At 33.4% G+C, this 14,702-nt stretch overlaps 1 protein-coding gene across 2 annotated transcripts in view; it reads left to right on the forward strand.

Moving 5' to 3' along the window:
* LOC134843757 (exportin-T-like) overlaps positions 1 to 14,702 on the forward strand; it is a 551,312-nt gene that overhangs the window by 467,641 nt on the left and 68,969 nt on the right. The gene's annotated exons all lie outside the window — the stretch shown is intronic.

Raw genomic sequence — 14,702 nt, forward strand, 5'->3', positions numbered from 1 at the left:
AGACCTTGAAAATTTCAAAGGACCCCCGACAACATAGAAGTCCAATCTAAAAATTTTTTGAAGTCATCATCCTCCGGAACCCTAATAATGAGCCTGCAAGAAATTGGTCCACTCAGAGGTAACATCTCTACAAGATCTCAAAAAGACCAGAAGTTGCCATGTATTTAGATAGAGTATGAAACTTTTCACGTCCTCCAGCAACACAGTGAACGGTTTTCAAAAAATCCAAGGCCGATTTTTCTTATGACTCTTTTAAGAATTACATGCAACCTTAGAAGACCAGAAGATAACAACTTCCAGATATATAGAGCTAACACATGTTATAAGTAAAAGTCATCGTCCCAGACTTTCGAAAGTCATTTCTCGGCCCCACTGAACGCAGGGAGCCAAAGCTTCGCAATATGATAGGCAATGGCAAAATATGCCGTATGTCATACCTTACACCAAATCTGACAGTTGAACCGGAAAATATTAGCACTTGGGAAAAACACCCGTTATATCGGAATTAGTCAATTTAGGCAAAATAATCGGCGAGGGCATATTGGTTTTAGGGCTGCAATAGAAACTTAAACCCAGTCCTGAAAAAGGTTCCCCACTGAGTATAACTCCTCCTGCTACTCTTTCCAGTGTTATTAGACTTTGAATGTCCCTTAGAAACGGGGTAGTTTGGAAAGTTGTAATGCGATATGGTTGAAACTTGTTGAGTAGGACCCTCTGGGATTCTGAACACAAAGATGGAAAATAGACTTCTCGGATGACACCGGCGTAATCTTTAAATGACTTTTGGGCGTTTATGACCAAAATTGGATAGACCACTCCGAGATTAACACCGGAAACTGGAGTATTTCTCAGCCCCAAATCTTTGGAAATAAGAATCAATCGCCCAACTTATATTTGGGAGGAAAGTTATCTATTGCGAAATGAAGCAGAAGCTGAAAGGGATGTTAGTTCTGAACTGTAATATTGAAGTAGTGAAACTAATTAAAGTGGACTTAGGAAATAATAGGTTCAGAAAACATTGGCGAATGACCTTTTAACAGAAACTCAATCAGACTAAAGAAAGGTAATCCCATAGAAAACCCGCCGTAATAGGATAAAGGCATTAGAATTAGATCTCTAAATAACTCTAATGAACGGAGGTTGCTTTTTGGCACAATTTGACCCTGAATAGGCAAATTGTGTTGCCCTTATAGCTGAAAGTCGGGACTGGAATAGAGTACAGATGGGAAATTTAGATCTTTAAATTGAATAAACTACTCAGAAAAAGGGTCTTCCCCTAACCTCGGGAGGTCAGACGTTAACGGAATAATTGAGTAAAAAATGTGGGAAACTGGTTAATCAAACAAAGCTTGGCTTAGAAGTGAAATTGGACTTGAGATTTGTAAAATAATTTAGTTCGAGATACATCTGGTGAACTTGAAATTCATACCTAGTGTCGCCAGGGAGAAATTTTTTTGAGGACGTTGCGCAAGATGTACCAGAGTAAATGCCAGGACTTGTAGGGACAACTAAAATAAAAAACTGAAATAGACTAATATAGCGAAAGGGTTACGGGTAGCTTATACTTGGGCAGAACACAATTGTGCTGTGAGTGCGAAAAATTGATTCTCATTTAGTTAGAAAACAAATTTTTGCGAGAAGAGAGATTACAAATTTAGTAGATATTTAGTTCTATTCAGAGTTGAAAATAGTGATTCCGGAAAATATCGATATCAGTTAAAGTACCTCAAAGGAATAGTTATCCATAAAAAAACTACTAATTTTAGCAGCTCGGACTGAGTGGTTATAGGGAAAATGGTGTGTAATTGGTTAAAAAGGTTTCTTTAGAGAAAAAATCACATAGTTGAGTTAATTGGAAGCTAAATTGCAATTAGGCAATTGTGCTGATAAACCGCGGACCTTTTTCTTTGATTAGATTAAAAGATTTTATTCTGGCTACTTAGAGACGTCTGTATTTGGTCTTCTATTATCCGAACTCAAATAGTATTGAAAAATTCTTGCGATCGTATTGAGCGAACGGGACAGGCGCAAGAGTAGTACAAAAAGGGGGCCAAAAGCACAATACAGTACAGAATGGTTGATAGCAACTGAATCTTTTCGGGATTGTGGATAGGAGTGAATCTCAGTCGCCGCACTGAATTCACTACCCATGGAACCACTTTGCGTTGTCGTTAAAAGAGAGAGAGAGAGAGAGAGAGAAAGCGTAAACATAGAGAAGCAAAACCTTTAAATCTACTAATGAGAGTAGTGGGAAGGGGGATGTTAATTAGGAAGATGGAGGGCACACTTGTGAAGTTTTGAAAAAATAGTCTCTACTTTCAACAACAGACCCTAAACGACGTATTGATACAGTTTTTAAAGCGTTTTGATGAAAAAATTCCGTTTTTCATGTGCACTCCGTGGCTGAGCATGAGCATATGCGAGGGAGGGAGGGGTTGTCAAAAGCAGCAAAGGACAAAAAGAAATAAAAAAAAACAGCAAAAGTTAAGTACGAAACTAAAAGAACGGAAGAAAAAAATGAAAAATGTGCAGAATAAAAACAATAAAACCAAAATAGTTTTACCCAAAATTTAATCAATTCAACGTGTCTTTTGCAAGATGACGTTTAATTTTTGAACTAACAGTGAAAACTTTGAAAATTGCAGAGTAATTTCAGAAAAAAAAACTTTCAAAATCTTTCATTTTGTTTTGTAATTGATATAAAACGTTTTGTTTGCTTCAAAAATATTAACATTACAATCCATTTTGAACCAGTTTTAGCTGATTAGTTAAAACTGGCTATAAAATGACACCATTATCAATTAGTTACTGTCCATGGAACACCTTAGCGGGTAAGAATTACAATTACCCGCAACGGAGTTCCATGGACATTATCGAATCGTTTATGATGTCATTTAATAGCCAATTCCTAAAAAGTTTTAAGTAATTAACTAAAACTGGTTTAAAATGGTTTGTAATGTTATTGTTTTTGAAGCAAACAAAACGTTTTTTTTACATCAATTATAAGAAAAAACATAGAAGATTTAAATAGTTTTTAAAAAGAAGAAACGAATTATTTCGGAAAAGTTTCTATTTAAACTTAACTACTTCAGCAAAAGGTCTTTTCATCACTCATTATCAGTTCTGCTAGATAGCGTAAGCTTACTTTCAAACTTTCAAAATTGCTAGATTGCTCTTTTATTTGAATATGATTGAATCTGAAATCATCAAAAATGAAAAAAAAAAACTCACGAAAACCTACAAATGTTGCCGAATATTACCCAATCCTGGAGCGAATTTAGGGGGAGCGGGGTTGAAGCCCTCTTCCCTCGGAGATTCGACCCCCTGCCGACCCAAAGAGTCCCCCTCTGTACTATTTTGAGATATGCATTTTTTGTTGACGGACCCTAAAATTTTTGCTAAAAGTGCCTTTGGCGCTAAATATATACTAATTTTGAGGGGGGAGCGCGCGCCGAAAAAAGCGTTTTTCGTCAAGGTTTTCCAAAAGTAGCCTAATAATGGCTTTTTTGGCCTGTTTTGTTAAAACTTCGCCTGTGGCGCAGAAATTTCGGTAAAAATGGGGTCTTTCTACTGACAAGGAGAGCTCAGAAAATCTATTTGGTCGACCTAAAATCTTGAAAATCCGCCCCCTGCCCTCGAAAAAATCCTAGATACGCCCGTGACCCAATCCACGATTTCATTGAAGTGCAATTGATCAGACAAATGTCTCTTAATGAAACAACGGCACGCAAGGACCGTTCAAATTATTTGATGACTTTTTCACGTTTGTAGTCATTTGCCAGTTTGGTGCCTAGTTCGAAATTGCTTTCGCCCTCTAATAGCTATGACGCGAATTGCTACAACAATATTTTTTCTGATAGAAATTTTACACCAGAACTCGTTTTCTTATAAGAATATTATAAGATTCATACAAACTCTCTGTCATCACATACAAGAAATCCTGTAAGATTTTCCCAGGACTTCGATTTCTACAAGCAATCGGGTAACCAATCCGCAAGTCAATAAAACCGCAAGTAAGAAAAAAGTTGTTCAGTTAAGTAAAATTGATACAATTTTTTCCACAAGGTGTACATAGTTTAAAGCTAAGAATGTGCTCTTTTCAAAATTTAGGTTATTTTTCTAGGAAATGGAGCAAAGAAAGTGACCGCGCCCTCGCAAGCAGCGATCACGGATGATGGGCCTCGGATATCCGACTTCCCGACTTCTTACGAAGGCCTTAACTACTGCAATAGTGGTACTCTAAATGTTTGAAATTGAGTACCTGGGTTAGCAAAGCGTTGTTGTTGATATCCAGTCTTTGAGTGATAGCGACAACCAGACACTAAGTCGTCATTCTGGAATGCATGTATGGCTGGCCGTCTGTATCCAGATCCTCCTCGCTCGTCGAAACTGCTGTGGAGACTCTGTCGGTTGAGATAGTCCTGCACTTTAATGTCTACTATCTTCCTCACTCTCTCCGTCTCTCGCTCCGACAATTTGTTCCAAGTCATCATTTTTTTTTTACTTATGGGGGATTTATTGTTTATTTTCCATGCATTCTCCCCTATGGAAAACTTGATATGCTTTAAAAACTTAAATTATGCATGGAAAAATCATTAAAAAATTTTGAAGCTACATAATTACGTCTAAAAATTACCGGATACGTTTTACCGGATAGCGATATTAAAAATTACCGGATATCGACTAAGATCTATATAGAAAAGTTTTATCTGGTAAACGCTTTCATATTATGTATAATATTATCTAAGTATCAATTTATGGAAAAAAAAGTGGAAAATAATCAATCTGTTTAGTTTTGTACCGTGTTTTGATGTTTATTTTGTTGATGTTGCCTCTCAAAACAAGGCTGTTTTTGAAAACAGGTGATTTTACAATAACAGGTATGTAAATTAACTGACGGAACTGATTTCTATGGTGCATGTTTTGATGTTTTGTTGTTCTCAGTAACAGGCAAGATAATGCTGGCGTCTTTTTCCACGTGAGAAAAAAAACAGTTGCCAATTTGCATCGTAAACAAACGTCGTCTGTTCTTCAAAATATACCACGGGTATGATAGGAAAATTTTCTTTCTTCTGATTGCAGTAAAACACGTTTCACTGACTTTTATTGATCGTTGTCTTTGTTTGTCAATTGTCTGACCTGAATTTGTTTTCATAGCAGATCCTATTAAATTGATAGGAATTTCTGATGATAGATATGATTCGAATAACGGAAAAACATTATCAGCCAGCCGATCACAATTGAGTGTTCAAAAATTTGAAATAAAAAGCAGTATTCTCAAAGAAAAGAGATCTTTTCAGAGCTTTCAATTCAATATTGGGCTAATACAAAATCAGCAGATAATGCAATCGGGCTGATCCGTGTTGCGAGTTTGCTAAAAACCCTCACTCGAACTGTTAATGAAAACTTGACCTGTTTCTTGCGGCTTTTGTAGACTTCTGTGAGCGTTCTTCACTTTTTTGTGGAGTTCAGGTTTAGCCATATTAAAAAAGAGCAACCTAGCAATTTTGAAATAAGTTGAACCCGTTCGGACCCAAGCGAATTGTTGTTTCATTTAGTTGAAAAGTTGGTCTTGTATTTGGTCATCGGGACTTAGAGATTTGATTTTTATTGAGACAAAATTATTGTATTGTTCCGACTTTCGATACGAAAGTAACGGAATATTTGTGCTCGGGGTGGGTTTTTTTTCTTCAGACAAATTTCGAGTTTTTAACTAGCCATTTTTGACGGAATTTTTTTTTATCATTCAAAAGGTATTGTTGTCCTGAGCTTAAGTTTGAAAAAATATTTCACCTGTGATCATTTTTGTAAAGTTATGAGGGTTTAAAGATTGCCATTTCGGCCATTTTGACCAATTTGGGACAATTAACGCGCGATATAATGCGCGCTATTAACGCGTAAACGGAGATTTAATCCGTCTTATAAATCGTTCCAAATTGGTTGAGCAAAGCTTATTTGCCATAATTGATTTGTTACAAGGAACGTAATCTATCTTTTTGTACTTTATATGGCGTGTGGGGTGATGATTTTCATAAAAATTTCAAATTTTAGAAAAAAAAATTTTCATTTTATTTTTTTTCATTAAATTTTTTCATGTTATTACTGCTGCTCCATAAACCTTAAAAGGCCGTCGGAACCTTCAGGGCTTCGCCCTGATACGAGCAGTCTTGTTCCCATGGCCTAACAGATCCAAGCAATTACAGGAAAAGCAATTAGTTCGAGGTACATTTTCCTTCGTTTTGTCAGCACGAAACGAATTCTTACTGATGAAAATTGTTTAGTTTGTAAAATGTACTTTACACTATTACACAAAAAACTATAAAGCGTGAAGCGGTCAATATGGTAAATATAATTAAAACTCCGAACTAGTTGCAATAAATTACTGTGTCACCAACAAAAAATAACTGACTTTCTTGTTCCGAGGAAAATTGATAATCACTGCATATTAGGACAAATAAGGGACTTTTTACCAATCTTTTTTAGTAATACCTGAACAACTCTCAAATATTTGATCAAGTTTAGTTTTTTTGGAGATGTTATGTGGAAACATTGAATATTTATATCTGAAAACTGCCATCTGCATCCAGTATTTGGAACCAGTTTTTATTCACCGAATCGGAAGTTTATCTTAGTGATCAACTAAAACTTCGACATCAACTGCATATTCAACTATTGATAGTTTTCCGCTGCAACGTTACTCGCATAGCAGCTTCTCAACTATAAAACTGCTTCAGATGACTACTAATTGTGTGCAAAAAACTCCAGAGAAGATTTTTTTTCAAACTGGCCAGTTTACATATTCGCAATGCCAAGATTTTGGTGTAGTTTGATGATAAATATTCCAACTATTGATGCCTTCATCGAAATTTGACACATGGAAACTACTTATCTACTTGTCTTTAATGGCCTCTTGGAAACGTTTTTATAAGTCAGAGCAAGGTAAGCTTCCGTCAGATTTTAATGATCAGGTTATTTCTGTCAGCTTGGAACCTGATCTAAACTATATTTTATGATTGGATAAATTAGATATTTTACCACTGTAAAGTATTTAATATTAACCAATCATGATCCATCTAACTAACAACCCACTTATTTGTAAGTGCTGAAATTACTTGTAATTTCAGCACCAGAGAGATTTGAATTTAACTTAGAAATTAGTTGCCTCTCCAAGAGAACTTCAGTAGCCGCAACAGACCAGTATACCCTAGATCTATTGAGCCTAGCAGAGACTAGTTAAACACCCTGAGACTAGAAAGTATAAGAGTAAGATTAGGATCGGTATTAGACTAAGAAGTTGCACGAATCTATCCGGCCGAAAATAAGATAGCGTGACGAGCAGACGGTGTACCCTATCCGAAATTACTCTATGAGTTAACCACATCGGTCCTAACTCATCTGGTGCGACCATAAGTCTCGAATAAGACCTTAATAGCTTAGAATTAACCAATAATAGATAAGAGTTTAGACAAAACATTTTAAAAATGTTATACGACGATAATTTAATCGAAATGTCTCTACGACTCAATAGATCAGAGCCGATATTCCGAACGATAACAGAACTACACGGATTCGTTAGAAGACCTCGAACCAGAGGCGACATACGACAAAGTAGAAACTTACCATATAGTTATATGATAGTACGGCAAAAGCCAACACAAACTATTATATTTAGAATCTTATTAGCAATCAATTTAGATTTTCATTTGCAAACATATAATCTTGAAGTCAATCTTCATAATCATTTCAGGCGCTAAACAAAATTATTAATATACAATAACGATTGATAAAAAGATCTCAGATCGTTTTCTTAAATTCTGCAGTTTTATATAAAACATGTTTGGAAAATATTTATTGAAAATCAAAACAAAAATTAGTAGCATGACAATAAATTGTTAGTAATCATTAAATCATCTGTTGTCCCAGCTTCATCGCCTAAACATAATAGCAATCATAAGCTCACTAATATCATTAAAAAACTAAATCTTTTTCTTAAATAAATTTAAACCATTTTAAACTTAAATTCACTTAATTTTAAAATCAGATCATCAAGGCTTATCTTTGGATCCTAATTAATTTTCTATTTCACTAAATTTAAAACTTGATCATCAAGGCCTATCCTTGGATCAAAAAGAACAATTTTGCTCTCCTTCACCCACTTAGCAAGTGTCTAACGACCTCAAACGTCGATTCACTATCCAACCCTTCCAAAAAACCCAAGACTAAAAGAAATTTTTCAACAAAACTAACCATTCAAATTAGGATAAACAGTGAAGAACTTTGGTTATTCATCCTTCACTTGAACCCTCCTCTTACCAGACCCAGGATAAACCTTCGACTTAGTAAGTTTAAAATAGTATCTAACGAACTACTCGCGTTCTAATTATACCTGAACCTTGTGGATCGATTTACTATTCTCCAACCCTTGAACACAATCATTACCCCTAAGTAAGATTACACCTTAGCTTATATTAGCCACGAGAATTAAAAAAATCATTCTTCGGAATCGATATACTTTTCTCTCCAACCCTGAACAAATAGACCCAGGTTAAGCTAACCAAAAAATCGTAAGGACTAACAGTTTAAGAAAGTAGACATCATCTAACAACTTTTTGCATCCCTCATCCTAAACCTTATGTCATTCAAAAATATAGGAAACAAACAAACAATCGTTTTACACAACTGTGAAATAGATAACAAAAAATACGATCTTGTAATCACACCTCATACACAAACAGTTGGATATATCAGAACAAAATGACTAACAATAAAAAGAAAAATAATAAACAAACAAAGTCAAATCACACGAAAAAGATTTTCGAAAAATAGAAACGCATTTTTTGAATCAGAAGCCAGCAATTTAGATGAACTCTATAAATTAAAAGAATCGATTGATAAAAATTGTCCCATTCACGATCAATTATATTTTTCCGACTCAGAAACAACTTCAAATTCATCAAAAAGAGGAAAAAGAAGAATAAAAAAGCAATATAAACACAAACCAGTACACTTGTATAATTGGAATCAACCAATTAGACACATCGATAATATATATTAACAGTCATTAAACGAAAAAATGAGCCACAGCCACACTCAAAGTGACGAAAGTCCAGATGACGAAGAGGTTTACCCCTTCCTCATAGATGCACCCGATAATAGAGGGCAGCATGATTTTTGCAAGAATTTACTCCTAAATTTGTTTGAACCCAGATTCAGCCCATGCAAAGCAGAATTCCCAGATGTAAAAATCAAAAGACAAATTATTGAACATTATCTGAAAGATATATGTAATTTAACACAACAATACGGAATCTACACCATAGAATTCAGCACACCAAATCCGAATCACCGCAAATATGTAATTCAAACAGACGATCTTGAATTAGAATTTTCAAAAGTATTCTTAGAATATATTAAAAGCATACAATATCATAATTCGCAAAGAGCAAACTCCATATTCACTAAGGAAGTTTTTGCAATAATATATAGCTTTATTTCAATATTAGAAAAAACAGAATTTAAAAGTATCTCACCAACTGATACATCCAAACATAAGAAATTACGACTAGAAATCACATTATTTTCAACATTTCTACATATAATCAAAGAAAATTTCACAAAAGACGAAGTTTCACAACACACAAAACATGACTTACAAAAAATTTTGGCATGGTTTACAATAGATTATTTCACACATAATATAGACTTAATTTCACAAGCAAGAAAAAATTTCAGACCTCAAAATTCAAACGATGATACTGCCATCACAGAACAGTCAGACTACGTTTGGGACCCCGAATGGTCTCATCATGCATTTATAAATATCCCACAATCAATCTCAAGTCAAGCAATAAGTACAATATCTTATCAAAGAGATTATGTGAGAGTAGTACCACTGACTATTGACGCAACACCATTAAACTACAATACATTTTTACCTGATACGCGAAATAACAGTTTAAATTCGACCGTCATACACAATGAAAACCTTAATGGAACTAGGAATCTTACACAACAAGATATCCAAACACCATCACACTTTATAAATGGAGAAATCGTCCAAACAACAACAACTACACAACAAAGCATTTCACCGATACGTCCAAATTTAACAACACCAAAAAATACAAACACTTCACTAGCACAAGTAACCTTACAATCAACCGTTAAACCTTCGGTTGCTCCAAAATATTTACATATGGATTATCAAACATATAGACCTATGACAGTACCGTCAAAAACAAGAAGAACGTTCACAGGAAACACCTTTGCAGAACACAATTATAATTACGCACATTCATCAAAAACAAACTATCCCCCACGAAAAACTAACAATAATCATGTAATATCTCGATATTGGGATAACCCAATGACAACAACCAACTCAGTAAATTTTCAAACTAATTCACATCCTCCACAGGATCGTAGTGAAAATAACCCATTCTTTCAACAAAATAAAAATAAAAAGCAAGCACATCATACGGATTACTTATCATCTGATGATGAGTATTTACAACCAGATATTTTTGCACCGTATACCCAAGAATATCGCGGACAAGGAGTGCAAAAACCTTATACATATCATAGAATTTTTTCTCCAAATCCAACAGAAACACAAAATCAACAACCAATACAAAATCCAACAAATACACAATGTTTTCAACCAATTCAACCACAAAACCCAACCATCACACACTCGTATTAACCAACTCAAATGCAAAATCAAATACCACTCCCATATTACCTTCAACAACATGAAATAAAAAAAAATCAACTTTCAAATTTTTCACAAATACCAAATGCCGCAGAATCACTACAAATGACAATGAATCCATACCTTATGGGTGGATCATCAATAACATCAAACAAACCATTAATGGTATTCACAGGAACAGACCCTGAATACTCTGTAGAAGATTATGTAAATGCAGTAACAGCAAATTTAATTTTAAATATAGGACCTGAACCAATTAATACACCACTACATCAAAATTGGATACATCGACGCACAGCGTTGATACAAACAACCTTAGATGGCGCAGCCCAAAAATGGTTTTCAGTATTACCTATAGAAATAAAATCAAATTGAAAACGATTTACACAAGAATTTTCAAAAATGTTTGACTCCGAAAGAAATAAACAACACCAAAGAGTTTTATGTAATGAAATTCGCAGATTACCAAAAGAAACCATCAAACAATTAGCAGTACGCATCGAAACACTATTTCGAAAAGCATATTCTTTAAATACACATGAATATAAAAACACAAAAATGACAGAAATTTTAATGATGACCTTAACACCTCAATTAAGGAAAATAGCAATAAAAAAGAGAGCATCTCATCCTTCCTCAATTCGAGAGCCCGATTTAGATTTTCGAAAACTATTAGACAAACTAGAGCAAGCGGAAATCACAATGAAACTTGAAGAAACAGAAAATCTAAAACTACAAATGTTAATCGAATCGAAACAAACACTACACATATCAATAACATACAGGAATCAGATACAGACCTAGTTGAAAAAATCACTGATATACTAAATATTTATGAAAAACACCCACATTTTAAAGGCAAACCATCTTTCAAAAAATGGTGTAATTATTGCCGACGATACGGACATAGTATTTCTGAATGTAGACAAAAACAGCAAGATAACCAGAACAAACCTCAAAAGTATAAAGAACCAAATAAATCATTCTATCAATATATGAAGAAAGATCAAAATCTACCAAACAAAAATTTATACAGCAACAACAGTTCAGGAAAACCACTTCCGAACAATACTAATTACACAAGGAATCAATCACCATATAACTCAAGTTATAGAGGAAGATCACCTGAACGAATAAATACACAGAATTCTTCACAAAATCATTCTAATCGACCAAATAGTCGAAACAACTACTCGAGACCAAATTTAAATACAACACAATTTGTTTCTAGATCCAATTCCCAATCAAACACAAGAAATAAATACTATCCAAACAAGCAATCACGAAACTCATCATATAACAGAAAAAGAAACTATTCAAATAATCGAAATAGAAGTTATTCGAACAATCGAAATCAGAATTACCCGAACAATCGATCAAGAAATAACTCATATAACAGATCTAACTATCACAGATCAAACGACAATTATCAAAACAGATCCCGAAATAATTCACAAAATCGACATTCAAGTTATAATAATCGATATAGAAATTATTCTCAATCACCACATAGAAATAATAACAATTATAATAATTCTAAACATCGCTACAGAAGTAGTACACCCAAACATCAAAGACATATTAATCAAGTACAATCAAATGAAGAAACAACATCAGACCCCCCAGGTATTGACGACACAGGAAATAACGAACTACAACTAAATCAAATAAACTGTGGATCATCAGACACAGAAAGTGATACAGAAAACACTATCTCCATAAATATGATAGCAGTCGAAAACGACTACGAACCTATTATATATGAACAACCTTTTACATCATATATATATGAAAATCAATTGGAACTTCATCACAATTATTATATTGAACCCATCCATACTACACAAACTGCACAAGAGATTAACGAAATTAACACCGTAAATAAACCCAATGAAAATGACAAAACAAAATGCTTGAATACAAATCACATCTACCAAAATGTACAAAAAGAACAACCCAAAGAAAAAATTTGGACAATACCATTTCTTTTAGAAAGTCCAAGAAACAAAGAATTTCAACCACCAGATCTTGAAATTGATTTTTTAATTGGTTCAGGAGCAGAATCAAACATAATTAACATTCCCACATGGAATGAAATCAAAACATTACACCCAAAATTAACGCCTCTTGCAACCTCCAGTACACTAGCAACAGCACAAGGATCAACATTAGTAAACTATGGAAAAGTTCAATTATTTCTTCTCCCCACAAGAACAATGGAGTAAAATAAAATTTTAAACAAGCCATTTAAACAAATATTTCATATCATTGTTATTAAACACAATATCATTGGCATACCATTTATCTCAAAATATATACCAACAATCAATATCTTGAATAGTAAAATACTAATCAAAGATAAGTACACAAAAACAAAAAAATACAGCTCTAACTTTTTTTCAAAGATTAAATAAACAACCACCATTCTTTTAAAAATTTTATCCAATTTATAACCAACAACGGAAACACCTGAAACCACTATCAGGAAATATATATAACTTTTCAATAAAACAAGTTCACCAATATGATAAAAATCAAAATAAACAACAACTCTTTATGTCAGACTTTGAATTCAAACCTATCCATAAGTTTTTCAAAATCACAATTTCATCCATAAAATATTTGAAAAATACGAATTCAGACATCATTTTGTTACATGTATATAACAATACACCGTATCAAGTAACATTACCCTTAGGACTTTTAGGATATTGCGAAACAAACGCTACAATATCACCAATGCATGAAAAAGCATACCGCGTAAATAATATACTCCAATTATTAGATATTTATCAATCCACAATTCTTAACGAAGAACTATCCATAAATAATATAATAAGTAATGAAAAAAGAAATAAAGGTTATTTCACAAAAACCCCATATTTCAAAACTATATTCAACATAAACAACTATACAGAAGATCAACAGAAGTTTTTAACAATGTTTAACTTCCAACATTCACAAATAACACAAGACGAATTTGATAAGTTAGCCAAACAGCTAATAAAATATTCATCAATCTATGCAACATCTAAATTTGATGTTGGAAAAATCAGTTCATCACTACACCTCCCGTTAAAACCTGACGAAGTTTTCAAAAAACAAAGAGCAAGTAAAGTACCAATTCACTTACACGATAAAGTGAACAGATTACTCGATATTTTAGAGCAATACAAAATTATCTCACCGGTAAACAAAGAAGAACAACCAAAAGGTAACACATTTATTAACCCTGTTATCATCCTAGCAAAAGGAGAATCATTAAAAATAGTTTTAGACGCTAGATATCTTAATTCACTAGTAGACGAATCAAAATGCAATTGGCCTATTGAACCAATACAATTTATTTTAACAAAAATAAATGGAAAATACTTTACAACCGCAGATATGAATAGTGCATACAATCAAATGCCACTAGATGAACAATCACGACGTTTAACACAATTTGTTATTGGAAATCAACAATATGAATTCAACCGCCTATTCTATGGAATATCCATAGGACCAGCAGCATTTTCAGCTTTTATGAGTAAAATTTTTAGACCACTAATACTTAAAAAAAACGCAATCACCTATTTAGACGATGTTTTTATGCAATCACAGACAAAAGAAGAAATGTTTACAGTTTTAGAACACTATCACAGAATACTTCAGAACGAAAATCTGAAGGCCGCCCTCGATAAATCACACTTCTTTTTAACACGAGTTAAATGTTTAGGACATAATATAGAAAGAAAAACAATCACTCCATTAAAATCACGCATTGATGCTATTCAAAAACTTCAACCACCAACAAACAAAAATAAAATCCAAGAATTCTTTGGAATGTTAAATTTTTTAAGCAAATACGTTTATAAAATGCAATTATATTTAAGACCATTCTATAATATCCTCAGACAACAAAATAATTTTGAATGGAATACTGAACATCAAACACGATTTGAAGATATTAAAAAACTTTTAACTGAACAAATTTCAAACACAATTCCAG

This window comes from Symsagittifera roscoffensis, chromosome 4 (assembly GCF_963678635.1).
Source record: "Symsagittifera roscoffensis chromosome 4, txSymRosc1.1, whole genome shotgun sequence".
Taxonomy (NCBI): Eukaryota; Metazoa; Xenacoelomorpha; order Acoela; family Convolutidae; genus Symsagittifera; species Symsagittifera roscoffensis.